The sequence below is a fragment of the Vulpes lagopus genome, chromosome X (assembly GCF_018345385.1).
Source record: "Vulpes lagopus strain Blue_001 chromosome X, ASM1834538v1, whole genome shotgun sequence".
Classification (NCBI taxonomy): Eukaryota; Metazoa; Chordata; class Mammalia; order Carnivora; family Canidae; genus Vulpes; species Vulpes lagopus.
Window position 1 is genome coordinate 47,323,055 of NC_054848.1, and position 22,103 is coordinate 47,345,157.

Consider the following 22,103-nt stretch of genomic DNA (forward strand, 5'->3'; position numbering starts at 1 on the left):
ATCAAAAAGAATAAAATACGAAGGGATAAACTTAACCAAGGAGGTGAAAGACCTGTACTTCAAAAGCTAGAAAACATTCATGAATGAAATTGAAAAGCACACAAATGGAAAGGTATGCTGTATTCATGGTTTCGAGGAACCACATTGATGATATGGCTATACTGCACATAGCAATTTCCAGATTCAATGCAATCCCTATCAAAATACCAAAAAAACTTTTAAACAGAACTAGAACAAATAATCCTAAACTTATATGGAACCACAAAAGTCCCCAAATAGCCAAAGCAATCTTGAAAAAGTACAAAGCAGGTGTTTGTTATCACAATTCCAGATTTCAAGATATACTACAAATCTGTAGTAACCAAACTGTTATTGTGCCAATACAAACATAATCACATAGATCAATGGAACAGAATAGAAAGCCCAGAAATAAGCCCATGATTTTATGATCAATTAATCTATGACAAAGGAAGTAGGAATATGCAATGAGGAAATGACATTCTCTTCAACAAATGGTGCTAAAAATTAAAGACAAACGTGCAAAAATAATTAAACCAGACCACTTCCTTATGCCATACACACACACACACACACACACACACACACACACACACACACAAATGAGTTATAGACCTCAGTGTGTCACCTGAAGTCATAAAATTCCTAGAAGAAAACATAGGCAGCAATTTCTTTGATAACAGCCACAGAAACATTTTTCAACATATGTCTTCTCAGGCAACGGAATCAAAAGCAAAATTAAATTATTGGGACTACTCCAAAATGAAAAGCTTCTGTACAGTGAAGGAAACCAAACACACACACACACACACACACACACACACACACACACACACAAAGGCAACCTACTGAAAGGGAGAAGGTATTTTCAAGTGATATATCTGAGAACAGGTAAATATCTAATTTACCTAAAGAACTTATGCAAATCACCACCAAGAAAAAAACTAATCCAACTAAAACAATGAGTGAAGGACCTGAATAGATATATTTCCAAAGAAGACATACACATGGTAAACAGGCACATGAAAAGGTGTCCTAATCATCAGGGAAATTCTAATTAAAACCACAAAAAGATGTTATTTTACATCTGTCAGAATAGCTAAAATTTAAAAAAAAGAAATAATAAGTATTTGTGAGGATGTGGAGACAAAGGGACACTTGTGCACTGTTGGTGGGAATGCAAACTGATGCAGCAACCACAGAAAACAGTATGGAGTTTCCAAAAAAAGATTAAAAATAGAATTACCATATGATGCAGGTAATTCTACTACTGGATATTTACACAAAGAAAACAAAACATTGGGGCACCTGGGTGGCTCAGTGGTTGAGCGTCTGCCTTTGGCTCTGGTCATGATCCCAGGGTCCTGGGATAGAGTCCTGCATCAGGCTCCCTGGGAGCCTACTTCTCCCTCTGCCTATGTCTCTTCTCTCATGAATAAATAAATAAAATCTTAAAAAAAGAAATAAAACATCAATTCAAAAAGATGTATAGGGCAGCCCGGGTGGCTCAGCAGTTTAGCACTGCCTTCAGCCCAGGGCCTAATCCTGGAGACCCAGGATCGAGTCCCACGTTGGGCTCCCTACATGAAGCCTACTTCTTTCTCCCTCTGCCTGTGTCTCTATGCCTCTCTCTCTCTCTCTTCCTCTTTGTGTGTGTGTCTCTCATGAATAAATAAATAAAATCTTTAAAAAAAACAAAAAACTATGCATCTCTATGATTATTGAAGCATTATTTACAGTAGCTAAAATATGGAAGCAAGTTCAGTGTCCATCAGTAGATGAATAAATACGGAGAGCTAAGATGACAGAATAGTAGGAGGGCCCTGAACTTCCTCATCACTCTAACCCAGCTAGATAAATAGCCAGTCTTTCTGAACACCCAAGAAATTGATCTGAGGACTGACAGAACAAACTGTACAACTAAAGATAGAGAAGATGCCACATTGTACAAGGAAGAAGGTGTGGAGTTGTGATTTAGGAGAGAAAAGAATCATGGGTGCTGTGAAGTGGAGGGAGCCCTGATCATGGTGAGAGGTGAGAGTGACAAAGAGTGTGAGAGAGAAAGAGAGAAGAGGGATCTCACAAGAAAAACATGTCCCAAAATCCATTGACTGGGAAAATGAGACATGCTAATAATCCGGAATTCTTACAAACATAAGAGCTCAAAGACTGGAGTTTTAGAGGTCCACACCATGGCCAATGTGGAGCTCAGGGGGACATGTTTTTCTTGTGAGATCCCCCAGAAGACCAGAATTTAAAAAAAAAACCTGCATGCAACATGTCTACTGACCATAGAGTTCTGCAAAGTTTAAACTCTAGTGGAAACAGCATCAGGTCTCTTCAAACAAGCAGACCAGAGCACACCTAGTTAAACTTAGCACACTCTGGCCAAGACCAAACAATCCCTACTTCAGGCAAGGGAAAAATCTGCAAAGGACTGACCTAAGGGAAAGAGCAACCAAAACACAGGAGTGGAATGCACATAGCATACACCAAAAAAGTTTCCTGAAGCGCCAGACCCTGGACAGTATATAATCTCTTCTTCATAAAGACATTACTCTTAGGAGCAGGAAACATAACAGATTTTCCAAACACACAAGTGGATACAGAGACCTGGACAAAACGCCAAGACAGGGGAATTCATCCCCAAAGAAAGAACAAGAAAAGGCCGCAGCCAGGAAGCTAATTGAAACAGACATAAGTAATATGCCTGATCCAGAATTTAAAACAACAATCATAATGATACTGGTTGGACATGAGAAAAACATAGAAGACCCCAGGAAGTACCTTAACACATATGTAATATATAAAAGTCCTGAAAACTAGTCAGGGTAAAATTTATGCTATAACCAAGATATGAAACCAAGTGTATATAATGACCACAAGGATGGAAGAAGAAGAGAAACAAATAAGTGATATAAAATATAAATGATGGAAATAATGAAGCTCAAGAGGGAAAGAAAAATATTTTATCACAAATGTGGACTTAGAGAACTCAGTGGCTCCATAAAGTATAATAACATTTGTATCACAGGAATTTGAGAAGATAGTCAAAAGGAGACAAAAGGATTACTTGAGTAAATTATAGCTGAAAACTAGTCTACTCTGGGGAAGGAAACACGTCCAAATGCAGGAGGCACAGAAAACTTTCATTAAAATCAACAAAAGCAGGACCAAGATATATTGTCAAATTTACAAAATATAGAGATAAGGAAAAAATCCTAAAAGCAGCAAGACAAAAGAACTCCCTAAACTATAAGGCAAAACAAATAAGCTTAATGACACATCTCTCCACAGAAACATGGCAGGCCAGAAGGCAGTGGCATGATAAATTAAATGTGTTTAATGGGAAAAATAGGGCAGCCCGGGTGGCTTAGTGCCGCCTTCTGCCCAGGGCATTATCCTGGAGTCCCGGGATCGAGTCCCGTGTTGGGCTCCCTGCATGGAGCCTGTTTCTCCCTCTGCCTGTGTCTCTGCCTCTCTCTCTCTCTCTCTCTCTCTCTGCTTCTCATTAATAAAATAAATAAAAATCTTTAAAAATTTTTAATGGGAAAAATATACAGACAAAACTACTTGACCCAACAAGACTGTCATTCAGAATAGGAGACATAGTTTACCAGACAAGTAAAAAGTAAAGGAATTCGTGAACACTAAACCAGGCTTGCAAGAAATTTTAAAGGGGATTCTTTGGGGGAAAAAAAAGAGTAAAAGTGGAAAACAAGAAAGGAACAGAGAAAATCCATTAAAACAATGACTTGACAAGTAACACAATGGCACTAAATTAAAATCTATCAAAAATCACTATGAATGTAAATTAACTAAATGCCCCAATCAAAAGACATAAGTTGTTAGAATGAGTAAGAATAAACAAGACCGAATTATATGCTGCCAGTAAGACATTCATTTCAGACCTAAAGATATCTGCAGATTGAAAGTGAGAGAATGAAGAACCATCTATCATGCTAATGGTTGTCAAAAGAAAGCCAGGTTAGCCATACTTATATCAGATGAACTATATTTTTAAACCAAGGACTGCAACAAGAGATGAAGAAGGGCACTGTATCATAATAAAGAGGTCTATCCCACAAGAAGATCTAACAATTGTAAATATGTATGTCCCACCTTGGGAGTACCCAAATATATTAAACAATAACTAACATAAAGGAACTCATTGATAATAATAAAATAATAATAAGGGATATTAACACCACACTTACAGCAATGGACAGATCATCTAAGCAGAAAATAGACAAGGGATAAATGGCTTGTTTCCTTGTGGACTTAACAGATATACTCAAAGTTGGGTAGTATACACATCTTAACAATATTTTCTTCAAATTCATGAGCATGGAACATTTTTTCTATATATTTATGACCTGTTCAGTTTCCTTAATAAATGTTGGATTGACTTCACAGATATATTAGATATATTCAGAACATTTCATCCTAAAGCAGCAGAATACACATTCTTTTCAAATGCACATGGGACATTCGCCAAAATACATCACATTGGGTCACAAATCAGGCCTCAACGAGTACAAAAAAATGATATCATACCATACACATATTCCAAACACAATGCTATGAAACTTGATGTCCACCACAAGAAAAAAAAATTGAAAAGACCAAAAATACATGGAGGTTAGAGAATATCCTACTAAAGAATGAATGGTTATCCAGGAAATTAAAGAACTTTAATGGAAACAAATGAAAATGAAAACACAATGGTCCAAAACCTTTGCGATGCAGCAAAAGCAGTCATAATAAGGAATAATACAGCTATATAGGCCTATCTCAAGAAGCAAGAGGAATCCCAATATGCAACATAACCTTACACCTAAAAGAGCATCAAAAAGAACAACAAATGGGACCTAAAACCAGAAGAACTAAGATAATAAAGATTACAGGAGAAATGAATGATATAGAAACAAACAAAAATTAGAATGGATCAATGAAACCAGGAGCTGATACTTTGAAAGAATTAATAAAATTGATAAAATGCCAGCCACATTTATCAAAAAGAAAAAAGAACCAAGTAAATACAATAACAAACAAGAGAGGAAAGATCACAACCAACATCATAGAAATACAATTGTGAGAGAGTATTATGAAAAACTATGTGCCAACATATTGGGGGAAACTGAAAGAAATGGATAAATTCCTAGAAACATACAAACTACCAAAACTAAAACAGAAAGAAATAGAAAAAGTGAATAGACTGATAATCAGCAAAGAAATCAAATCAGTAATCAAAAATCTCCCAACAAACAAAAGTCTAGGACCAGATTACTTCCCAGGGGGATTCTACCAAACATTTAAAGAAGAGTTAATAACTAATCTGAAAATGTTCCAAAAGTAGAAATGGAAGGAAAACTTCCAAACTCCTTCTATCAGGCTAGCTAATGACAAAGACTCTGCCAGAAAGGAAAATTATACACCAATAACCCTGATGAACATGGATGCAAAAATTCTCAACAAAATACTAGCAAACAAAATACAACAATATATTAAAAGAATCATTCACCATGATCAAGTAGGATTTATTTCTCAGCTGCAAAGGGGGTTCAATATTCACAAATCAATCAACATAAGATACCACATTAATAAAAGAAAGGATAAGAACAATCCAATCTTCTCAATAGATGCAGAAAAAAATTCTTGACAAAATAAAGTATGCATTTTTATTTTAAAAAAAGACAACAAAATTGAGAGAAAAGGAACATATCTCAACATCATAAAGGCCATATATGACAGACCAAGAGCTAATATCATCCTCAATGATGAAAAACTGACAGTTTTTCCTCTGTGGTCAGAAACAAGACAGGGATATCCCCTCTCATCACAGTTATTTAACATAGTACTGGAAGTCTTCACCTCATCAATCAGGCAACAAAAAGAAATAAAAGGCATCCATGTCTGCAAGGAAGTAAACGTTCAATATTCACTGATGATATGATACTCCATGTAACATGAAAGACTCCACTAAGAAATGGCTAAAACTGATACACAAATTCAATAAAGTCATAAGATACAAAACTTGTATCTCAATGCACAAAATCAATGCACAAAAATCTCTTGCATTTCTATATACCAGTAATGAAACAGCAGGGAGATAAACCAAGGAATCATACCAAAAACCATAAGATATATAGGAATTAACCTAACCAAAGAGGAAGAAGATGTGTACTTTGACAACTGTAGAACACTTGTGAAAGAAACTAAACAGGACACAAAGGAATGGAAAAGCCTTCCATTCTTATAGATTGGAAGAAAAATATTGTTAAGATGTCTATACTACCCAAGAAAATCTACACATTTGATGCAATCTCTATCAAAATAACATGAGCATTTTTCACAGAGGTAGCGCAAATAATCTTAAAATTTGAATGGAACCGCCAAAGACTTTAAATAGCCAAAGTAATCTTGAAAAAGAAAAGCAAACTGGAGACATCATAATTCTAGACTTCAAGCTATATTACAAAGCTATAGTCATCAAGGCAGTATGGTACTGGCACAAGAAAAAGCAAACACATAGATCCATGGAACAGAATAGAGAAGTCGGAAATATATCCACAATTCTATGATCAACTAATCCTTGACAAAGTAGAAAAGAATATCCAATGGAAAAAAAGACAGTTGCTTCAACAAATGGTGCTGGGAAAATTGGACAACAGCGTGCAAAAGAATGAAACCAGACCACTTTCATATACCATTCACAAAAGTAAATTCAAAATGAATGAAAGACCTAAATGTGAGACAGGAAACCATCAAAATCATAGAGAAGAACACAAGCAATAACCTCTTTGTCATCAGCTGTAGCAACTTCCTACTAGATATGTCTGGAGGCAAGAGAAATAAAAGAAAAAAATAAACTATTGGGACTTTTTCAAGATAAACAGCTGCTGCACAGCAAAGGAAAAATCATCAAATCTAAAAGCCCACTTTTGAAATAAGTGAAAATATTTGCAACTGACATCAGATAAAGGGTTAGTATCCAAAATCTATAAAGACCCTATCAAACTCAACATCCCCAAAACAAATAGTCCAGTTAACAAATGGGCAGAAGAGGAGCACGTGGGAGGCTCAGTTGATTAAGCATCCAACTCTTAATTTTGGCTCAGGTCATGATCTCAGGGTCATGAGATCGAGCCCCACATCAGGTCCTGTGCTCAGTGAGGAGTCTCCTTGTCCCTCTCCCTCTGCTTCCGCTCTTTCAAATAAATAAATAAAATCTTTTTAAAAATAATAAAAGAAAATCAGCAGAAGACATGAATAGATGTTTCTCCAAAGAAAACACATAAATGACTTACAGACATATGAAAAGATGCTCAACATCACTCATCATCAGGGAAATACAAATCAATACTACAATAAGATATCACCTCATACCTCTCAACATGGCTAAAATTAACAGCACAGGAAAAAACAGATGTTTGCAAGGATGCAGAGGAAAGGGAATATCTTACATTGTTGGTGGGAATGCAAACTCATGCAGCCACTCTGGAAGGTGGAAAGTTCTTCAAAAAAGTAAAAATAGAACTACCCTCTAATCTAGCAATTGAACTACTAGGTATTTATCCAAAAGATACAAAAATACTGATTCCAACAGGCACATGCACTCCAATGTTTATAGCAGCATTATCAATAATAGCCAAATTATTGGCTGCCATCAAAAAAGATGGAATTTTGCCATTTGCAATGACAAGGAGTTAGACAGTATTATGCTATGCAAAATAAGTCAGTGAGATCAATCAATCAAATACCATATGATTTCACTGATACGTGGAATTTAGGAAACAGATGAACCTAGAGGAAAAAGAGAGAGAGACAAACCAAGAAACACTCTTAACTATAGAGAACAAAGTGAGGTTTGCTGAAGGGGAGGTGGGCAGGGACATGGGTTAATTGATAATGGATATTAAGAAAGGCACTTGTGATGAGCACTGTTTATGTGTAAGTGATGAATCTCTAAATTCTACTAGTGAAACTAGTAGACTAGTAGAGGGAGAAGCAGGCTCCCCGCTGAGCAGGGAGCTCAATGCAGGGCTTGATCCCAGGATCCCGGCATCATGATCTGAGCTGAAGGCAGATGCTTACCCTACTGAACCACCCAGGTGCCCTGTTTTTGTTTCTCTTAACTCAGGAGACATATCTAAAAAGATGTTGCTGTGGCTGATGTCACAGAGGTTACTGCCTGTGTTCTCTTCTAGGATTTTTGTGGCTTTATTCTCACACTTAGGTCTTTTTCTTTAAACAATTGTAAAAATTTTAATATAGGATAATATGTGATATTCTTTAATACATATTTTTATTTACAATGAAGGTTTAATGTTAATTTAGTCATCAAAATCAAAGAATCAGAAATCAACATAAATACCATTATTGTGATTGAAAATTTAAAAACATACATCTATGTGCCATCATTTAATGAATGTTGTATTAACATACTTAAATACTTTAAACTACATTATACAGTCAATTTTGTCAAAATATTGTCAAAGAATAGCCATAACATGTTTAAAATGGTCTAATTTATGTTCTTATTCAATACATATTGAATTCTTATTAAATTCCATACCTTATTTGGATGGAACTGGAGGGTATTATGCTGAGTGAAATAAGTCAATCAGAGAAGGACAAACATTATATGTTCTCATTCATTTGGGGAATATAAATAATAGTGGAAGGGAATAGATGGGAAGGGAGAAGAAATGGGTAGGAAATACCAGAAAGGGAGACAGAACATAAAGACTCCTAACTCTGGGAAACGGACTAGGGGTGGTGGAAGGGGAGGAGGGCGGGGGGTGGGGGTGAATGGGTGACGGGCACTGAGGGGGGCACTTGACAGGATGAGCACTGGGTGTTACTCTGTATATTGGCAAATTGAACACCAATAAAAATAAATTTATTATTAAAAATATTAATTTAATCTAATTTAAATTTGTGTTCTGAATGGTGTGAGAGAGTGGTCCAGTTTCATTCTTTTCATGTTGCTGTCCAGTTTTCCCAACACCATTTGTTGACAAGACATTATTTTCACTGTTGGATATTCTTTAGGAAAGAATATCATTTTGTCAAATGTTAATTGACCAGAGAGTTGTGGGTTTACTTCTGGATTTTCTATTCTGTCCTATTGATCTATTTTTGTTCTAGTACCATGCTGTTTTGATCACTACATCTTTGGAATATAACTTGAAGTCTGGAATTGTGATGTCTCCAGTTTGCTTCTCTTTTTCAACATTGCTTTGTCTACGTGGGGTCTTTTGTATTTCCATACAAATTTTAGGATTATTTGTTCTAACTTTGTGAAAAATGCTGTTGGTATTTTGTCAGGGATTTTGTTGTGTAGATTGCTAAAAAGCAGACTTTTATTTATTTTTTTTAATAAATTAATTTTTATTGGTGTTCAATTTACCAACATACAGAAAAACACCCAGTGCTCATCCCGTCAAGTGTCCCCCTCAGTGCCTGTCACCCATTCCCCCCCCACGCCCCGCCCTCCTCCCCTTCCACCACCCCTAGTTCTTTTCCCAGAGTTAGGAGTCTTTATGTATACAATGGAATATTACTCAGCCATTAGAAACGACAAATACCCACCATTTGCTTCAAAAGCAGACTTTTAAATACAGAGAACTAACTTGTGGATGCCAGAGGGGAAATGAGAGGGTAATGGGTAACATAGATAAAGGGGTTAAGAGTACACTTATTTTGATGAGTACTGAGAAATGCTTAGAATTGTTGAATCATTCTATTGTTTTATTTTTATTTTAAAAAGTTATTTTTATTTTTAAAAGTTAGTACAACATGTTTCCTTATACACAAAATTGTTTTTTTCACCTTAACTGTAATAAATTATAAATAGTAAAAAATGTTGGAAGTCCAGTGAAAAATGTTACTCTTAATTTAACCCTAGAAAAATTAGGAAGTAAACCTACTTTTCAGAAGCTGTCCGTATAGGTTTGTACAACTGCAAAAGGGATTGAGAAGATTAGGTTAGGCTTTACTTTGAGAGAGTTAAGACATGGAATTAAAGAATCTAGTGTTAGTTTAGGGAAGGAGGTAATTGCATGTACCCAGACCTCACAGTGGTCAAAGGAATTGAACTACTTTTTGTTGAAATTCTCGAAGAATTTTTTTTTTAATTTTTTATTTTTATTTATGATAGTCACAGAGAGAGAGAGAGAGAGAGGCAGAGACACAGGCGGAGGGAGAAGCAGGCTCCATGCACCGGGAGCCTGATGTGGGATTCGATCCCGGGTCTCCAGGATCGCGCCCTGGGCCAAAGGCAGGCGCCAAACCGCTGCGCCACCCAGGGATCCCTTTAAAGTGAAATACAAAAGATAGTGCTCCCCAAAACTGGCAATTTAAATTATCATGATAATCAGAATGACATTTTTAATAAGCATGCATAATACAATGCTATTCACAAGATTCTTAAAAATCTCTTTGTATATATGAATATCAAAAGTAGTGTGAGCTGTGGTCCAACTATGGGTTCTACATTTGAATTTGTATGATGAAATCTTTCAATGCTGTGATTTGTCAATAAGGGCAACAGATAAAATTCTATGTCTTTAAGGAACATGAGGCCTTGGCCAAATGATTTTTAATTTTTATTTTTTTGGCATTTTATTTATTTGAGAGAGAGAGTGAGAGAGTGAGAGAGCAAGAGAGAGAGAGAGAGAGAGAGAGAGAGAGAGGGAGAAGAAGATTCCCTGCTGAGCAGGGAGCCCAACCCCAGGCTCAATCCCAGAACCCTGAGATCATGACCTGAGCTGAAGGCAGACATTTAACCAACTGAGCCACCCAGGTTTCCCCAAATGATTATTTTTTAGGCTCTAGCTGCAATAGACCATGAAAGGAACATAAAGCTGTTTGGAGACCTCTCTTAGGAATGTGAATCATTAAACACAGATCATTAGTGGCACATTATTACAGCTTCTCTAGCAGGAGGAGTGAGCCTGCCAGATGTTCTATGCAGACAGGTCAATGATTAAACTTGAGTGGCCCTAAACCTTAGGAATTAGCAACTGGGAATAGACCACTACTAAAGCTTCCAGATTTATGTTTAATTTTCCTCACACTAAAAATAAGCTCGATAAAAGAAAAAAAAAAGTGTGTTCCTTAGCCTTCATAAAGCTAGACTCCAGGGACATTCAGAAGGGGATCAGGGGGGATCCCTGGGTGGCGCAGCGGTTTGGCGCCTGCCTTTGGCCCAGGGCGCGATCCTGGAGACCCGGGATCGAATCCCACGTCGGGCTCCCGGTGCATGGAGCCTGCTTCTGTCTCTGCCTCTCTCTCTCTCTCTCTCTCTGTCTGACTATCATGAATAAATAAATAAAATCTTTAAAAAAAAAAAAAAAAAGAAGGGGATCAGGGTGAGAATGCCCACTGACCTCCAGCCATTTCTCAGTATCCTCTCCTTATTCCACTCATATTGCTGTTTTCCATCCACCCAATTCAAAATGAACATTAGTTTGAGACTGACTCTGAACATTGGGGGGCAGTAGAGATTAAGAACACACATATTCTGGCATGTACTTTGGGTATAAGACTGGGATATTAACTGTGAGGATGTTACATGGATTAAATAAAACCACTTTAGGGCTTATGACCGTGTTCCTTTAATGTTGCCCTATTGTTGTTATTGTTGTTATTTTTATTTATTCTCCCCAGTTGTGTTTAGAGCCACCTTTGTCTTCAGCCATGTTGTTCATCATTGGGCCTTCAGCCTCTACACAGGACAAAATGGGACTCTCAGTGTTGTATTGAGGAATACATGAGGTAATATCTATAAACTGCCTAGCGGGGGAGTATGAAGTCTTGGGAGTGTGGGAGTATGGCTGCTACTCTTAGCCAGGTCTGCCGTCCCGACTCAAGCCCCTTTTGGCTGTAGCAAATAAGCCCTTTCCCACTTCTGCCTTCAGGCCTTCTGTAGAGCCTCCTAGCCAGCGGGCAGCTGGGAGCACTGTCTGGAAGGGCTGGTTTAAGGCAGTTTGGGTACTGGGGTCAGGTACCAATGAAGAATCACGACTTATCTTGCTCCCTTGTAAGCCATTATTTGAGTTTCCTTCCCTCTGTAATTACTTTAAGCCCTCTCTTCTTGAGAAGCTGGTCCTCTTGTCGTTTGTCATGTTCTTCTCCTACCAAATCTTGATCTGGGAATAGCAGATACTTTCCTGCCCAACATGAAAGTGGCACCTGTTTGTCTTCATATAGAGCAGAGGCTTCTGCTTCTGGTCTTGTCCCCAAGAGACCTGCCTTCCTCTGGCTGACTGTTTTTAAAACAGTCTGAAGTTGTGCTCAGAGATGTTCAGTCAGTCTGCTCCCTTAAAAAAAATCAAAGATATGCCTTCACCTCAGTGAGAGCACGTCTCTAAGCAAAGGCTCTATTCCAGTTGTCCTGAACCAGGTGGGCAACTGTTTCAGGGGTTTTCTCTTTTGCCCAATCTCCACCTAATAAAGTTCTGAGAGAAAAAAAATTTTTTTTTTTTTTTTGCCCTCATACCTCCATTTAATGGCCAAGCCAGCACGGCCCGGATGGTGTGCAACCCCAGTAGGGAAGTCCTCCCTCCTGGCCAGTGTACCCCAAGAAGCCCACCCCAGCTGGTGCCCGCCAGCCTCACTGATGTCCCAGTCCAGTCCCTGCATTAGGGAGCAGCCTCATCTCAGCTCCTTCAGTAAGCTGTTGACAGAGCCCAGCAGCTCCGGGAAGTATCCCTCATCCTCGCCATCTCAGAGCTCCAGGGCAGCCAGAGCCTGGTACTCAGCCTGCAGGCTGACCAGCATCCTGCTGAGCTGGGGGTCCTGGTGGTAGCGGTCCCGGCAGGTGGCCAGGAGGGCGCCCAGCGTCTGTAGCACCTTTTCTCCTGTGTCGTCCGGGAGTATAGCCATTATTATTAGCTGCTTCTATTAAACGGAATGTTTTTAAAAATTAATACTAAAAGCACTCTTTGTTCTGAAGATGGGAAAAAGTACTTCCTTTGGAAGTACCAACCAAATGTTGGTTTTTAACACCTGTAGAGCAATCATGGGCTAGTAAGATTTATGTTTCCATTACCCTAATGAGCAAAACCTAGATCATTAGTTCTCCAATATGGTGCTCAGAATATCAGCATCAGCATCACCTGGGAACCTGCTAGACCTGAAAACAGGGGGGTGGAGGAGGGAGCAACCATGCTCTAATTCAGAAATTGTAGGGTTTGAACCCTACAATCTATGTTTTAACAAGTCCTTCAGGTGATCCAATGCACACTCAAGTGTGAGAACCATGACATACTAGAGTATTAAGAACTGTCACAAAATCTTTATTCTGTGCAAGACACTACTTTACAAACACATGCATTTCAGACATTCTAAAATGGAAACAATACTATAGGCTGGAATTGTTAGGACTAGTTTTAAAGCAAAATCTAAATACAAAATAATTCCACAGCAAATAACCTTTTAGTCATCACTGAATAGTGCCTCCAGCATCACTTATACTGAGGTCATTAGATAAGACTTCTGTGTTCTCATTCCAACAGTGTGGCCAAGGACAAATGTGAACATGTAAAGAGGACTGTCATTTGGTAAAACTTGTGCAGGTTTAAAATAGTTCCTTGTTCAAATTTCTAGAACATATTTCTGAATATTGTGGAGTATGTCCCATGTTCTTTGGATCCAAATGCAGTTAAGATAACTGAAAGGGTGATATGCTATGTCATCTTGACAAGGTTACTGACATTCTTTCTGCCTCAATTTCCTTCTCTGTAAAATGATGATAATGGTACTTTTAGAGTTCTTGCAGGAAGTAAATGTCTTACTACACGTGAAGTGTTTAGAGCAGTAATTATGTCCCATTCATGATTAAGATATTGTTATTATTATTAAATAAATTTAGACTAATTTCAGCCCGAAGGTTTTTTTTTAAGATCCCATTCATTCATTCATGATAGACAGAGAGAGAGAGAGAGAGAGAGAGAGAGGCAGCAACACAGACAGAGGGAAAAGCAGGCTCCATGCAGGGAGCCCCACGTGGGACTCGATCTCGGGAATCCAGGATCAGGCCCTGGGCCGAAGACAGGTGCTTAAACCGCTGAGCTCCAGCCCGAAGGTTTTTCCCTAATTATCATGGATGTGAAAAATATATTCCACTTCATTCTACCCCCACTATTATGATGTCTTGCCATCTAAGCATATTCAGGACCTTTTAGATCAGAGGAATCAAAGATGAACACTGCATTTAAACAAAAGGCAAATGAGAATTTTATTCAGGAGGCCAGTCAGCAAAGTAAATGAATATATACTGAGCAACTACTTTCCTACAAAAACTGGATTACATACATGTGTCACAGTGACCTGGATTCTGTCTTCAAAGAAAGATATCTAGGGAACCCTGGGTGGCTCAGCAGTTGAGCATGTTCAGGGCATGATCTCAGGGTCCTAAATTGAGTCCCGCATTGGGGTCCTTACAGGGGGCCTGCTTCTCCCTCTGCCTATGTCTCTGCCTCTCTCTCTCTGTGTCTCTCAGGAATAAATAAATAAAATATTTTTTAAAAAAAGAGAGAAAGACATCTAGTGGGAGAGACTAGTATAAAAAAATTCACACAAGGGCACCTAGGTGACTTAGTGGAGCATCTAACTTTGCTTCAGGTCATGATCTTGGGGTCCTGGGATCAAGCCCCTGTTGGGCTCCCTGAACAGCAGGGAGTCTGCTTGTGCCTCTTCTTTTGCCCCTCCTCCTCCCCACCTGCTCATGCTCTCTGTCTGTCTCTCAAATAAATGAACAAAATCTTTCTAAAAAATTAACACAAATACACAACATATCTAATTACAAATTGCAATTATTGCAAGTAAGGAAAATTATTCTGCCAAATGTGTAAGCATGGGAGGGACAATTTTTGTACATCGGTTTCAAAGCATTGTCCTGAGCAGGTGGCAAATCCTGGCTGAGGCTAGGGGGTAAAGTATGAGCCATTTATGAAGACCTTTCTTATAGGCCATGCTAAAAGATTTTCACTTTTATTTTTAAAGATTTTATTTGTTTGAGAGAAAGCACAAGAGAGAGACAGCACGGACAGGAGAGAGGGACAGATGAATAGGGAGAAGCAGAGTCCCTGCTGAGCAGGGAGTCTAATGTAGGACTCGACTCAATCCTAGGACCCTGGGATCATGACCTGAGCTGAAGGCAGACACTTAACAGACTGAGCCACCCAGGCGCCCAAGATTTTAGCTTTTATCCTGAGGGCAATGAGCCACCACTGAGGAATTTCTGATTTTAGAATGATCAATTATAGATGCAGTGTATGAAAGCTATAGGAGAAAGGGAAACCAATTAGGAAGTATTTTGATATTCTAGGTAAGAAATGATTGTAAGGGATTCAATGCCACTGTTACATATATATGCTATGTGAGTAACTTTTCTTTAATCTGATGTGATTCAGGCAAGTGAGAGTTATGATAAGATGCTAATTTATGATTTATACTATTTTAATCTATTTATAAAATTAATACAAATTAGCTATAGAAAATGTGGAAAATAGAGATAATAAAGAAAATAAAATTGCCATAATTTTTCAAACGTCTACAACTATAAACCTATGTCCAACTTAACTGCTGTTCCAATTATAAAAGTAATGCACATTCATTATAGAAAAACATTTTTTAGTATCTATTTAAATTCCAGTTAGCTAACATGCAGTGTAATATTAGTTTTAGGATTAAAATATAGGTGATTCAGAAGGGCTACAATTAATAAGTGAATAATTGACAGATGTTGGAGAGGATGCTGAGAAAGGGGAACCCTTTTACACTGTTGGTGGGAATGCAAACTGGTACAGTCACTCTGGCAAACAGTATGGAGGTTCCTCAAATACTTGAAAATAGATTTACCCTATGACCCAGCAATTGCACTACTAGGTATTTATCCCAAAGATGCAAATATAATGATCTCAAGGGGCACCTGCACACCAATGTTTATAGCAGCAATTTCCACAATAGCCAAACTATGGAAAGAGCCCAGATGTCTATTGACAGAAAAATGAATAAAGAAAATGCAATATATATATATATATATATATATATATATATATATGTATGTATATGTATAATGGAATACTACTGTATACTGGAAAATGTGAAAAATAAATCATATATATGATATATATGATTTAATAGAATATGATATAAATCATATATATATGACATATATAATGAAATACAACTCAACCATAAAATAAATGAAATATTGCCATTTGCAATGATATGGATGGAACTAGAGGATATTATGCTAAGCGAAATAAATCAATCAGAAAATGACAATTATCATATGATTTCATTCATATGTGGAATGTAAGAAACAAAACAGCAAAGCATAGGGGAGGGAGGGAAAAATAAAACAAGAAAAATCAGAGAGGGAGACAAACCATAAGACACTCTTAATCATAAGAAACTGAAGGTCGCTGAAGGGGAGGGGGTGGGGGTATGGGGCTACTGGATGGTGGACATTAAGAAGGGCATGTCATGTAATGAGCACTGGGTGTTAAGATGCAACTGATGAATCACTGAATTCTACCTTTGAAACTAATAATACTATATGTTAATTTAATTTAAATAAAATAAAAATATAGGTGATTCAACACTTACATACAACACCCTGTGCTCATCACAACAAATGCCCTCTTTATATCCCATCATCTGTTTAACCCTTCCCCTTGCCATGTCCCCATTCATAACCATCAGTTTGTCCTCTATAGTTGAGTCTGCTTCTTGGTCTCCTACTCTCTTCCTCTCTTTTTCCCCCTTGTTCTGTTGTTTCTCAAATTCCACATATGCATGATATCATATAGTATTTGTCTTTCTCTGGAAGATTGATTTCACTCCATCAATGCCATTGCAAATGACAAGTATTATTCTTTCTTGATGGCTGAGTAATATATATATATATAATATATATATAAAACATATCTCCTCTTCTTTATTCATTCATGAATAAATGGATACTTGAGCTCTCTCCATAGTTTAGCTATAGTTGATAATGGTGCGATAAACATTGGGGTGCCTTTAGCTCTTAGAATCTGTATTTTCTATAATTTGGGTAAATACACCATAGTGCTATTGCTGTATTGTAGGATATTTCTATTTTTCACTTTGTGAGGAAACTCCAAACTGTTCTGCAGAGTGGCTGCACAAGTTTGCTTTCCACTAACAGTGTAAGAGAATTCCCCACATCCTTGCCAACGATCTGTGGTTTCATGAGTTTTAATTTTAGCCATTCTGTCTGGTGTCAAGTGGTATCTCATTATGGTTTGGATTTGGATTTCCCTGATGCTGAGTGATGTTGAACAGTTTGTCATATGTCTGTTACTCACTTTGTATATCTTATTTGGAGAAACATATGTTCTTATCCCCTGCACATTTTATGACTGAATTTTTTGGCGTTTGGGTGTTGAGTTTGAGAAGTTCTTTATGCATTTTTTGATACTAGCCTTTTATATGATGTCATTTGCAAAATATTCTATCGTTCTGTATGTTGCCCTTTAGTTTTCTTTACTACTTCTTTTGCTGTGCAAAAACTTTTAGCTTGATGAAGTCCCAAATAGTTCATTTTTGCTTTTGTTTCTCTTGCCCTTGGAAATGTGACTAGCGAGGAGTTGCGGAGGCTTAGATCAGCATATTCTTCCCTAGGATTTTGATGGACTCCTGTCAACATTTAGGTCTTCCATCCATTTGGAGTTTATTTTTGTATATGGTATAAGATAGTGGTCCAGTTTCATTTTTTTTATTTTTTTAAATAAATTTATTTTTTATTGGTGTTCAATTTGCCAACACACAGAATAACAACGGGGTGCTCATCCCGTCAAGTGCCCCCCCTCAGTGCCCGTCACCCATTCCCCCCCACCCCCCGCCCTCCTCCCCTTCCACCACCCCTAGTTCATTTCTCAGAGTTAGGAGTCTTTATGTTCTGTCTCCCTTTCTGATATTTCCCACACATTTCTTCTCCCTTCCCTTATATTCCCTTTCACTATTATTTATAGTCCCCAAATAAATGAGAACATATAATATTTGTCCTTCTCTGATTCACTTACTTCACTCAGCATAATACCCTCCAGTTCCATCCACGTTGAAGCAAGTGGTGGGTATTTGTCATTTCTAATGGCTGAGTAATATTCAATTGTATACATAAACCACATCTTCTTTATCCATTCATCTTTCGATGGACACCGAGGCTCCTACCACAGTTTGGCTATTGTGGACATTGCTGCTATAAACAACGGGGTGCAGCTGTCCCGGCGTTTCATTGCATCTGTATCTTTGGGGTAAATCCCCAACAGTGCAATTGCTGGGTCGTAGGGCAGGTTTATTTTTAACTCTTTGAGGAACCTCCACACAGTTTGCTAGAGTGGCTGCACCATTTCACATTCCCAACAGCAGTGTAAGAGGGTTCCCTTTTCTCCACATCCTCTCCAACATTTGTGCTTTCCTGCTTTGTTAATTTTTCCCATTCTCAGTGGTGTGAGGTGGTATCTCATTGTGGTTTTCATTTGTATTTCCCTGATGGCAAGTGATGCAGAGCATTTTCTCATGTGCGTGTTGGCCATGTCTATGTCTTCCTCTGTGAGATTTCTCTTCATGTCTTTTGCCCATTTCATGATTGGATTGTTTGTTTCTTTGGTGATGAGTTTAATAAGTTATTTATAGATCTTGGAAACTACCCCTTTATCTGATACGTCATTTGCAAATATCTTCTCCCATTCTGTAGGTTGTCTTTTAGTTTTGTTGACTGTATCCTTTGCTCTGCAAAAGCTTCTTATCTTGATGAAGTCCCAATAGTTCATGTTTCCTTTTGGCTATCTTGCCTTCATGGATGTATCTTGCAAGAAGTTACTGTGGCCGAGCTCAAAAAGGGTGTTGCCTGTGTTCTCCTCTAGGATTTTCATAGAATCTTGTCTCACATTTAGATCTTTCATCCCTTTTGAGTTTATCTTTGTGTATGGTGAAAGAGAGTGGTCTAGTTTCATTCTTCTGCATGTGGATGTCCAATTTTCCCAGCACCATTTATTGAAGAGACTGTCTTTCTTCCAGTGGATAGTCTTTCCTCCTTTATCGAATATTAGTCGACCATAATGTTCAGGGTCCACTTCTGGGTTCTCTATTCTGTTCCATTTATCTATGTGTCTTTTTTTGTGCCAGTACCACACTGTCTTGATGACCACAGCTTTGTAGTACAACCTGAAATCTGGCATTGTTATGCCCCCAGCTATGGTTTTCTTTTTTAAAATTCCCCTGGCTATTCAGGGTCTTTTCTGATTCCACACAAATCTTAAAATGATTTGTTCTAACTCTCTGAAGAAAGTCCATGGTATTTTGATAGGGATTGCATTAAATGTGTAAATTGCCCTGGGTAACATTGACATTTTCACAGTATTAATTCTTCCAATCCACGAGGATGGAATATTTTTCTATCTCTTTGTGTCTTCCTCAATTTCTTTCAGAAGTGTTCTGTAGTTTTTAGGGTATAGATCCTTTACCTCTCTGGTTATGTTTATTCCAAGGTATCTTATGCTTTTGGGTGCAATTGTCAATGGGATTGACTCCTTAATTTCTCTTTCTTCAGTCTCATTGTTAGTGTATAGAAATGCCATTGATTTCTGGGCATTGATTTTGTATCCTGCCACGCTACCAAATTGCTGTATGAGTTCTAGCAATCTCGGGGTGGAGGCTTTTGGGTTTTCTATGTAGAGTATCATGTCATCGGTAAAGAGGGAGAGTTTGACTTCTTCTTTGACAATCTGAATGCCTTTAATGTCTTTTTGTTGTCTGATTGCTAAGACTAGGACTCCCAGTACTGTGTTGAATAACAGTGGTGAGAGTGGACATCCCTGTCTTGTTCCTGATATTAGGGGAAAGGCTCCCAGTGCTTCCCCATTGAGAATGATATTTGCTGTGGGCTTTTCGTAGATGGCTTTTAAGATGCTGAGGAATGTTCCCTCTATCCCTACACTCTGAAGAATTTTGATCAGGAATGGATGCTGTATTTTGTCAAATGCTTTCTCTGCATCTAATGAGAGGATCATATGTTTCTTGGTTTTTCTCTTGCTGATATGATGAATCACATTGATTGTTTTACGAGTGTTGAACCAGCCTTGTGTCCCAGGAATAAATCCTACTTGGTCATGGTGAATAATTTTCTTAATGTGTTGTTGGATCCTATTGGCTAGTATCTTGTTGAGAATTTTTGCATCCATGTTCATCAGGGATATTGGTCTGTAATTCTCCTTTTTTGGTGGGGTCTTTGTCTGGTTTCGGAGTTAAGGTGATGCTGGCATCATAGAACGAATTTGGAAGTACTCCATCTCTTTCTATCTTTCCAAACAGCTTTAGTAGAATAGGTATGGTTTCTCCTTTAGACGTTTGATAGAATTCCCCTAGGAAGCCATCTGGCCCTGGACTCTTGTGTCTTGGGAGGTTTTTGATGACTGCTTCAATTTCCTCCCTGTTTATTGGCCTGTTCAGGTTTTCTATTTCTTCCTGTTCCTGTTTTGGTAGTTTGTGGCTTTCCAGGAATGCGTCCATTTCTTCTAGATTGCCTAATCTATTGGCATATAGCTATTCCTAATATGTTTTTTAAATCATTTGTATTTCCTTGGTGTTGGTAGTGATCTCTCCTTTCTCATTCATGATTTTACTAATTTGAGTCTTCTCTCTCTTCTTTTTAATAAGGCTGGCTAATGGTTTATCTATCTTATTAAGTCTTTCAAAGAACCAACTCCTGGTTCTGTTGATCTGTTCCACAGTTCTTCTGGTCTCGATTTTGTTGAGTTGCATGTTCTTCTCATTTAGGACCCTGAATATATCCTGCCAGCCCTTTCTGGCCTGCCATGTCTCTGTGGAGAGGTCTGCGTTATCCTAATACTCCTCTCCATAAAAGTCAGGGATTTCTTGTCTCTTGCTGCCTTAAGGATCTTCTCTTTGTCTTTGAAATTTGCAAGCTTAACTATTAAATGTCGAGGTGTTGAATGGTTTTTATTGATTTTCAGGGGGGATCTGTCTTTTTCCTGGATCTGAATGCCTGTTTCCCTTCCCAGATTAGGAAAGTTTTCAGCTATGATTTGTTCAAATACAACATTAACAAGATGTTAAACCTCCATGTATTTGTGGTCCCTCCAATTTTTTTTCTTGTGATTCACTTCAAGTTTTAAAACACTGTGCTTTCAAATACTCATGGTATAATCCCAAACTTTTGGTACACGTTGAGACCTGATTTGTGACCCAATATGTGATCTATTCTGGAGAATATTCCATGATCACTTGAGAATAATAGTATTCTGTCCCTTTATGATGAAATGTTCTGAATATATCTGTGAAGTCCAACTGGCCTGGTGTGTCATGCAAGAATTTTGTTTCCTTATTGATCTGCTGAGATAATCTGTCAAGTGAGGTGAGTGGGATGTTGAAGTCCCATAGTATTATTGTATTATTATCAATGAGTTTCTTTAACTAAATTAACTTTATTAATTTGTATATTTGGCTGCTCCTATGTTAGGGACATAAATATTTAAAATTGTTATTCTTCTTGTTGGATAGATCATTTTATTATGATATAGTGCCTCCATTCATGTCTTATTACAGACTTTGGTTTAACATCTAATTTATCTTTTTTTAAAGATTTATTTATTTATTTATTCATGATAGACACAGAGATTGAGAGAGAGGCAGAGACACAGGAGGGGGGAGAACCGGGCTCCATGCCAGGAGCCGGATGTGGGACTCGATCCCGGGACTCCAGGACTGCGCCCTGGGCCAAAAGCAGGTGCCAAACCGCTGAGCCAGCCAGGGATCCCCAACATCTAGTTTATCTTATAAAAGAATGGATACCCCAGCTTTCTTTTTCTTTCAATTAGCATGATAAATGGTTGCCCATCCCCTCACCTTTGGGTCAAAATGAGGCTCTTGTAGACAAATGTCAATGAGTTTTATATATATATATATATATATATATATATATATATATATATATATATATATAAACTTATATAAAAGTTTTATATATATATATATATATATCCAGTCTGATACACATGTCTTTTGAATGGACAATTTAG

At 37.8% G+C, this 22,103-nt stretch overlaps 1 protein-coding gene across 2 annotated transcripts in view; it reads left to right on the forward strand.

Annotated features, from left to right (window-relative positions):
* Nucleotides 1-22,103, forward strand: part of KLF8 (Kruppel like factor 8) — a 338,294-nt gene that overhangs the window by 196,362 nt on the left and 119,829 nt on the right. Inside the window, exon 1 of one of the 2 annotated variants that reach the window (XM_041740033.1) lies at nucleotides 11,689-11,802. The exons of the other annotated variant lie outside the window; for it this stretch is intronic. The gene's annotated coding sequence lies outside the window, so the exon portion shown is untranslated. Of the gene's footprint in view, nucleotides 1-11,688; nucleotides 11,803-22,103 lie in introns of those variants that run through there. 2 annotated transcript variants of the gene reach the window in all.